Raw genomic sequence first — 8,845 nt, 5'->3', positions numbered from 1 at the left:
TGGCCTCCGGGAGCTATCCCAGAATGCTCCCTTGTGACCTCTCTGGACAACACTCTCAACTCCAATGCACTAGCCAGATAGGCAGTAAAAGCCCTGGGAACTTTTGAATTTCATTTCTTGTTTGGTCACCATCAGCACAGGTGACCATCAGCACAGTCCACCATCACAAGAGACCACGCAGTCCCGGATTCGCAGACGAGCTCCAGCATGGTCCAAACGGGAAGTACTGGATCTCCTCGCATGTTGGGGAGACGAATCTGTTATGGCAGAACTATGTTCCAAAAAGAGAAACGCAGATATGTACTTTAAAGTCTCCAGGGCCATGACGGAAAGAGGCTACTCCAGGGACACAGAGCAGTGTCGTACAAAAATCAAGGAGCTCAGGCAAGCATACCAAAAAGCCAGTGAGGCAAATGGTTGCTCTGGGTCACAGCCCCATACATGCCACTTTTACCGTGAGCTGCATGCAGTTATGGTGGGTGACGCCACCACTACCCCACTACTGTCCATGGACACCTGCAAGGGGAGAGTTGCACGGAGCAAGGAGGATGAGTTATTGGAGGACGAAGAGGAGGAGGAGGACAGTGCACAGGCGGCAAGTGGGGAATCTGTTTTCCCCCCGAGCCAGGGACTAGTCTTAACACTGGAGCCAACAGCCTCCCCCCACTCCCAAGGCGGGCTCCCGGACCATGACCCTGGAGAAGGCACTCCTGGTGAGTGAGAGCCTGATCAGAGCCATACGGTGGGGGGAAACCCAGCCGTGCTGGGCTGTTCGTGTTTAGTTTAAAGGGCTCATCCCTGCTCAGAGCCTCATCAGAGCCATGTGGTGGGTGCGGGGGGATGCAGGGAGTGTTGTATGAAGCGATCATTCCAGAGAGCCTGCAAGGCCCTCCTTTTATATGGCAAACCCACCAGACATTGCTTGCTATGGGGGCCCGGCAGTTTGAAAGCATTGAAATGAATGCAGAAAAAGCAGAACCCTGCATGCCCCTAGGGCTTACCATGGCTGCCTGCAAGCTCAATTCTGTTGCCTGGCTGTGTGTGGTGGCTTATTCATACCAAAGTGGCAGACACGTCAATATAAGAGGCAAAATGCGACCTTGTACAGAAAGAACATGTGCTGTGTACTATAAATTGCCTGTTTCACTGAGAAAGTGTCCCCTTTGCTCTCCAAAATGTATCTTTTAAAATACTACCCTCCCTTTTTCTCCTCCCACAGGTGCAAATGTTTCAACGTGGCCCCTATCTACTCCATCCCAGAGGCTGGTCCAGATTAGAAGGCGGAAAAAAAGAATTCGGGATGACATGTTCGCTGAGCTCATGCAGTCCTCCCGCACTGATAGGGCCCAGCTGAATGTGTGGAGACAAACAATTGCAGAGTCCTGTAAAGCATTAAATGAACATGAAGAGAGGAGGGACGTGTGTGATGAGAGCAGGCAGGATGCTATGGTCAAGCTCATGAGGGAGCAAACTGACATGCTCCACTGTATGGTGGATCTAATGCGGTAAAGACAGCAAGACCACAGACTGCCCCTGCAGCCCCTGTATAACTGCCCTCGCTCCTCCCCAAGTTCCATAGCCTCCTCGCCCAGACGCCCAAGAACACGGGGCCGGGGGGAGGCTACAGGGACCCACACACTCAACCCCAGAGGACTGCACAAACAGCAGAAAGCTGGCATATCCGAAATTTTGATTTGGTTTGTAGACTTGTCCTTCCCTCCTCCTCCACCCCCCTAACCCCAATACCCCCCCTCCCCCGGTCTACCTTCTGATTTCTCTCAATATGTTGTGCAACAAATAATAAAGAATGGTTTTTAAACAATTGTGATTTTATTTCCTTTCATATATATAGGGGGCGGGTAACTTCAAGAGAAACAAACACAACTGTCACACTGTACCCTGGCCAGTCATGAAACTGGCTTTCAAAGCTTCTCTGATGCGCAGTGCACCCTGTTGCGCTCTTCTAATCACCCTGTTGTCTTGCTGTGCGAAATTGGCTACCAGGCGAGTTGCCTCAACCTCCCACCCTGCCATAAACGTCTCCCCCTTACTCTCACAGATATTATGGAGCACACAACAAGCAGCAATTACAATTGGAATATTGGTTATGCTGAGATCTAAGCAAGTCAGTGAACTGCACCAGCGCACTTTCAAACATCCAAAAGCACATTCTACCATCATTCTGCACTTGCTCAGCCTATAGGTGAACTGCTCCTTACTACTGTCCAGGGTGCTTGTGTACGGCTTCATGAGCCATGGCATTAAGGGGTAGGCTGGGTCCCAGAGGATAACTATCGACATTTCAACGTTCCCAACAGTAATTTTCTGGTCTGGGAAGTAAATCCCTTCCGACAGCTGTACAAACAGACCAGAGTTCCTGAAGATGCAAGCGTCATGCACCTTTCTCGGCCATCCCACGTTGATGTCGGTGAAACGTCCCTTGTGATGCACCATGGAAAAGTACCCCTTGCGGTTTATGTACTGGCCGCCCCGGTGTTCCGGGGCCAAAATAGGGATATGCATTCCGTCTATCGCCCCACGCAGTTAGGGAACCCGAGCACATTAAAGCCATTCACAATGGTCTGCACGTTTCCCAAAGTCACTACCCTTGATAGCAGCTGGTCACTGACTGAGTTGGCTACTTGCAGCACAGCAGCCCCCACAGTAGATTTGCCCACTCCAAACCGATTCCCGACTGACTGGTAGCTGTTGGGCATTGCAAGCTTCCACAGGACTATGGCCACTTGCTTCTCAACTGTGAGGGCTTCTCTCATTTTGGTGTCTTTGCGCTTCAGGGCAGGGGACAGCAAGTCACAAAGTTCCATGAAAGTGGCCCTACGCATACGAAAGTTTCATAGCCACTGGGAATCATCCCATACCCGCAACGCTATGCGGTCCCACCAGTCTGTGCTTGTTTCCCGGGCCCAGAATCGGCATTCCACGGCATGAACCTGGCCCAATGCCACCATGCTCTCCCAATCTCAACATGCCGTCCTTCTAGGAACATCTGCATCCATGTCCTCATCAGTATAGTAATCGCGCTGTCGTCGCTGCCTCGCCCGGTTTTGCAGGTACTGCACATACCGCTGGACAATGCACGAGGTATTTACAATGGTCAAACCTGCAGCGGAGATCTGAGTGGGCTCCATGCTTGCCACGCTATGGCACCTGCACGGGTAATCTTGGGAAAAGGGAGTGAAATGTAGGAAAGCAGAGTGGCAGCAGAAGAGGTGCTGTTCAGTTCACAATAGCCAGAAAAAGGAGGGAAATGGTTGTCTTCTGTAGCTTTCTCAGAGGCAGGAGCCCAGGACAGACACCATGGAGAAGCTTGGTAGTGCGGCAAGAGAGGGAGAGAAGAGTTGGTGGCGGAAGCTGTGCTGCTCGGTTCACAATGGCCGAGCAGAGTTGGCAGTGGAAGCAGTTGATGAGGAAGAGAAAGAGTACATATAGAGATTACATAGAAAGATGAGAGGAAATGCGAGGTGGATTCATAGTACCAGGAGAGAAGCTGTGCACTGTACTGCACCATCTGCTGAAAGCTGTATGGCGTCTGCATGCCAAAAAGGCACTAAACGATTGTCTGCCATAGCTTTCACGGAGGGAGGAGCGACTGATGACACACACCCAGAAACACCCGCGAGAATGTTTTTGCCCCATCATGCACTGGGAGCTTAACCCAGAATTCCAATGGGCGGCGGGGACTGCGGGAAAGGTGGGATAGCTACCCACAGTGCACCGCTCCGACATTCGATGCTAGCCTCGGTACCGTGGAGGCACTCCACCAAATTCACGCACTTTAGTGGGGACACAAAAGACTGAATGTATAAAATCACTTCCAAAAATTCAAATAGAATAATTTCAAAACAATTTTGTACTGTAGATGTACCCCAAGAGAGAGGAAGTAACTATATGACTCTTGGGGTGAGTTTATTGTCTGTCTGTCTGTTTGTGTGCTTGCTGTTTGCCATGGGCAACTGAATGCCTGGCTTCCATCATGTGCAGTGTTGACAGGTTTGTTCAAAGGCTTTCAGCACCCCTCCTGTAAACAGTGTTCTGGTGCCACAGGTGCCTCACATCATTCTCCTGCCCTGGAGGACTCATGCCCACCTCCCCTGGTCTGCCCTGCTCTGCTAGGTGCCCCTCAGGGGCTGCAGCCACCTTCACAACACACACACTGCCCTCTTGGCAGGCTGCAGGCCCTTTTGGGGGTTCGACTCAGAGCCTGTAGGTTGGTGGAGCCCTCACAGCTCCCAGCCATGCCAGTCCCTCTGCCCCTCCAAGGGTGATCCAGTGGATATAGTGTATATTGTACAAATATAGTGTACTTGGACTTTCAGAAAGCTTTTGAGAAGGTCCCATACCAAAGGCTCTTAAGCAAAATAAGGAGTCATGGAATAAGGGGGAAGGTTCTTTCATGGATCAGTAACTGGTTAAAGACAAGAAGCGAAGGGTAGGAATAAATGGTCCATTTTCAGAATGGAGAGAGGTAAATAGCAGGGTCCTCCAAGGATGTATAGTGGAACCAGTACTGTTCCACATATCCATAAATGATCTCGAGAATGGGGTAAACAGTGAGGTGGCAAAGTTTGGAGATGATACAAAATTGCTCAAGATACCTAAGTCCAAAGCTGAGTGCAAAGAGTTACAAAGGGATCTCACAAAACTGAGTGACTGGGCAACAAAAATTGCAGATGAAATTCAGTGTTGATAAATGCAAAGTAATGCATAATGGAAAGCATAATCCCAATGATACATGCAAAATGATGGGGTCTAAATTAGTTGTTACCACTCAAGAAAGAGATCTTGAAGTCATTGCGGACAGTTCTCTGAACACATCTGCTCAATGAGTAGCGGCAGTCAAAAAAGGTAACAATGTTAGGAACCATAAGGAAAGGTATAGATAATAAGACAGTAGATATCATAATGCCACTATATTGTAGACATTGATTTTAGTTTAGTATCCATTTATTGTGTGATGTTAAGATTAATCAATATGTTATATTACATATATTCACTGTTTGTTAATCAGAGTTGATTTGTAGGATTATAGAAGTATAAGATTGATGAGTATTTAGAGGAACAAGGTAGTAGACATGAGTAAGACAGCGGAAATGCAAGAGCCTGTGGGCTGAGGCCTGCAAGATTTTAGCTTAGCTATTTTAGGGCTTGGAAACAAGAAATGATGGTATAAGTCAATGACAGCGAAATAACCTGAAAGATTACAGGAAAAGAGGTACCAACTAGTAATATTGCAAAAGTATAGCTGGGAAGATGGAATTTAAATTATAAAGTGCTGTAACAACAAATATTGTTTCTAACACATCTTAACCACAAGATAAAGGTAGTACATCAATATTGACAAGAACCTACACAACCTATAGAATTCGGGATCCCTTGCATTTCTAGAGGACACAGACGAATAAGAAAGAAAGGGTTAACACTTTCATGTACATGTGCAGAATGTAGGTATAGACAGACTCACATTATAAGAAAGGGTGCCTCGAGCAGGAAAATTGAGTTTCCTATGGGAAACTCCATCAGAAACCACTCCCATATTGATGATCAATCCATAAAAGGGCCAACAGACTAACATTATCTAGGAGGAAGTCTGTAGGCATAGCTGGTACATTGTACTTATTTTTAGGAATTGCATATGCTGTAACTTATAACTTTGTTGGTAACTTCAATAAAACTACTAAAAGATAGATGCTTTTGTACTTGTATATGTTATTTGCCTATGGTTTCATGTGTTCCTATGGACTCTAGATCCAACAAGTCTTTTCTCCTATTTCCATCTCAATCTCACTCCAAGTGTATATGTTTTAATATATAAGGCAACACCTCCTCCCTTTTTTCCCTGCCTGTCCTTCCTGAGCAAGCTGTACCCTTCTGTACCAATATTCCAGTCACGCGTATTATCTCACCAAGTCTCTGTATTGCCAACTATGTCACAGTTGTGTTTATTTACTAGCATTTCAAGTTCTTCCTGCTTATTCCCCATATTTCTCACATTAGTATACAGACATCTAAGATACTGATTTGATTCCCACTTGCCCCCAAATCTTGTCTCTCCCTTATCCATGCTATACCAGCCCATGCTCCCCCCAAATTCCAGCCCTTCTCCCAGGTCTCCATGTTTTTCTGTGGACTTTGGTCACCTGCCCCTTTTGAACCTACTTTAAAGCCCTTCTCACTAGGTTAGCCAGTCTGTATCCAAATATGCTCTTCCCCTTCCTCAATAGGTGGACCCCATCTCTGCTTAGCAGTCCTTCTTCCTGGAACAGCATCTCATTGTTAAGTAAACAACTGTAATGAAAGTTTTGATAAGAAATTAAATATTAGAGTTTTAAAACGAAATGGAACAAACAGCAATTAGTAGCTGTTGTGAGAGTGAAGAAAAGGAGGGACAAAGATGAGTAATGACAGGTTTCAGAGTAGCAGCCGTGTTAATCTGTATCCGCAAAAAGAACAGGAGTACTTGTGGCACCTTAGAGACTAACAAATTTATTTGAGCATAAGCTTTTTTGGGGTATAGCCCACTTCATCGGATGCATGCAGTGGAAAATACAGTAGGATGATTTTATATACACAGAGAACATGAAACAATGGGTGTTACCATACACACTATAAAGAGAGTGATCAGTTAAAGTGAGCTATTACCAGCAGGAGAAGGGAAAAAAACCCTTTTATAGTGATAATCAAGATGGGCCATTTCCAGCAGTTGACAAGAACGTGAGAGGAACAGTAGGGGGGGAAAATAAACATGGGGAAATAATTGACTTACTCACAAAGTAAAACTAAGTCAGAAGAAATAATGAAAAGGACAAGTGACATGCATAATTCATTTTGAATCTGATATACCCACTTCAAGCCTCTTTAGAGCCAAAACCAGAATCTTCATAGAAACCCATGCTAGTGCCAGACCTTCCTAAGTTACAGGCACCTACCCTAGCCAAAAGAAAATGTAAAGGGTCACGGCAAAACTCGACACCTAAATTGTCTACTGTTAAAGTTGACCAAACTTGGGAGATACCTGTCCCTTTAGAGGAAAAGGAACCCAGACTCCCTAGTATAACTGTGAAAGAGGAGAAAGAATAGATTTCTAATGTGGAACCACCAGTAGAATCCAGTAATCATGTCTCTCCAATAGCCATGGTGACCAATGTAAAAACCTTACAAGCCATTGCAAAAATGGTAGGGCCAATGAAAAAAAGGAGATCCAGTGGGTGCCCAGGCAGCACATTTAGCCCTGGTCTACACTAGGACTTTAGGTCAAATTTAGCAGCGTTAAATCGATGTAAACCTGCACCCGTCCACACGATGAAGCCCTTTTTTTCGACTTAAAGGGCTCTTAAAATCGATTTCCTTACTCCACCCCTGACAAGTGGATTAGCGCTTAAATCGGCCTTGCCGGGTCGAATTTGGGGTACTGTGGACACAATTCGGTGGTATTGGCCTCCAAGAGCTATCCCAGAGTGCTCCATTGTGACCGCTCTGGACAGCACTCTCAACTCAGATGCACTGGCCAGGTAGACAGGAAAAGAACCGCGAACTTTTGAATCTCATTTCCTGTTTGGCCAGCGTGGCAAGCTGCAGGTGACCATGCAGAGCTCATCAGCAGAGGTGACCATGCAGAGCTCATCAGCAGAGGTGACCATAATGGAGTCCCAGAATCGCAAAAGAGCTCCAGCATGGACTGAACGGGAGGTACGGGATCTGATCGCTGTATGAGGAGAGGAATCCGTGCTAACAGAACTCCGTTCCAGTTTTCGAAATGCCAAAACCTTTGTCAAAATCTCCCAGGGCATGAAGAACAGAGGCCATAACAGGGACCCGAAGCAGTGCCGCGTGAAACTTAAGGAGCTGAGGCAAGCCTACCGGAAAACCAGAGAGGCGAACGGCCGCTCCGGGTCAGAGCCCCAAACATGCCGCTTCTATGATGAGCTGCATGCCATTTTAGGGGGTTCAGCCACCACTACCCAGCTGTGTTGTTTGACTCCTTCAATGGAGATGGAGGCAACACAGAAGCAGGTTTTGGGGACGAAGAAGACGACGATGATGATGAGGTTGTAGATAGCTCACAGCAAGCAAGCGGAGAAACCGGTTTTCCCGACAGCCAGGAACTGTTTCTCACCCTGGACCTGGAGCCAGTACCCCCCGAACCCACCCAAGGCTGCCTCCTGGACCCGGCAGATGGAGAAGGGACCTCCGGTGAGTGTACCTTTTAAAATACTGTACATGGTTTAAAAGCAAGCATGTGAAAGGATTAATTTGCCCTGGCATTCACGGCTCTCCTGGATGTACTCCCAAAGCCTTTGCAAAAGGTTTCTGGGGAGGGCAGCCTTATTGCGTCCTTCATGGTAGGACACTTTACCACTCCAGGCCAGTAACACGTACTCGGGAATCATTGTACAACAAAGCATTGCAGTGTATGTTTGCTGGCATTCAAACAACATCCGTTCTTTATCTCTCTGTGTTATCCTCAGGAGAGTGAGCTATCATTCATGGTCACCTGGTTGAAATAGGGTGCTTTTCTTCAGAGGACACGCAGAGGTGCCCGTTCCTGCTGGGCTGTTTGCCTGTGGCTGAACAGAAATGTTTCCTGCTGTTAGCCACGGGGAGGGGGGAGCGTTGAGGGGGTAGCCACACGGTGGGGGCAGGCAAAATGCGACCTTGTAACGAAAGCACATGTGCTATGTATGTAATGTTAACAGCAAGGTTTACCCTGAAAGAGTGTAGCCACTGTTTTATAAAATGTGTCTTTTTAAATACCGCTGTCCCTTTTTTTTCTCCACCAGCTGCATGTGTTTCAATGATCACAGGATCTTCTCCTTCCCAGAGGCTA

Source organism: Natator depressus, chromosome 6 (genome assembly GCF_965152275.1).
Source record: "Natator depressus isolate rNatDep1 chromosome 6, rNatDep2.hap1, whole genome shotgun sequence".
NCBI classification, from domain to species: Eukaryota; Metazoa; Chordata; order Testudines; family Cheloniidae; genus Natator; species Natator depressus.
The sequence above is the reverse complement of the archived record's forward strand: the minus strand, read 5'-3'. Positions refer to the sequence as shown.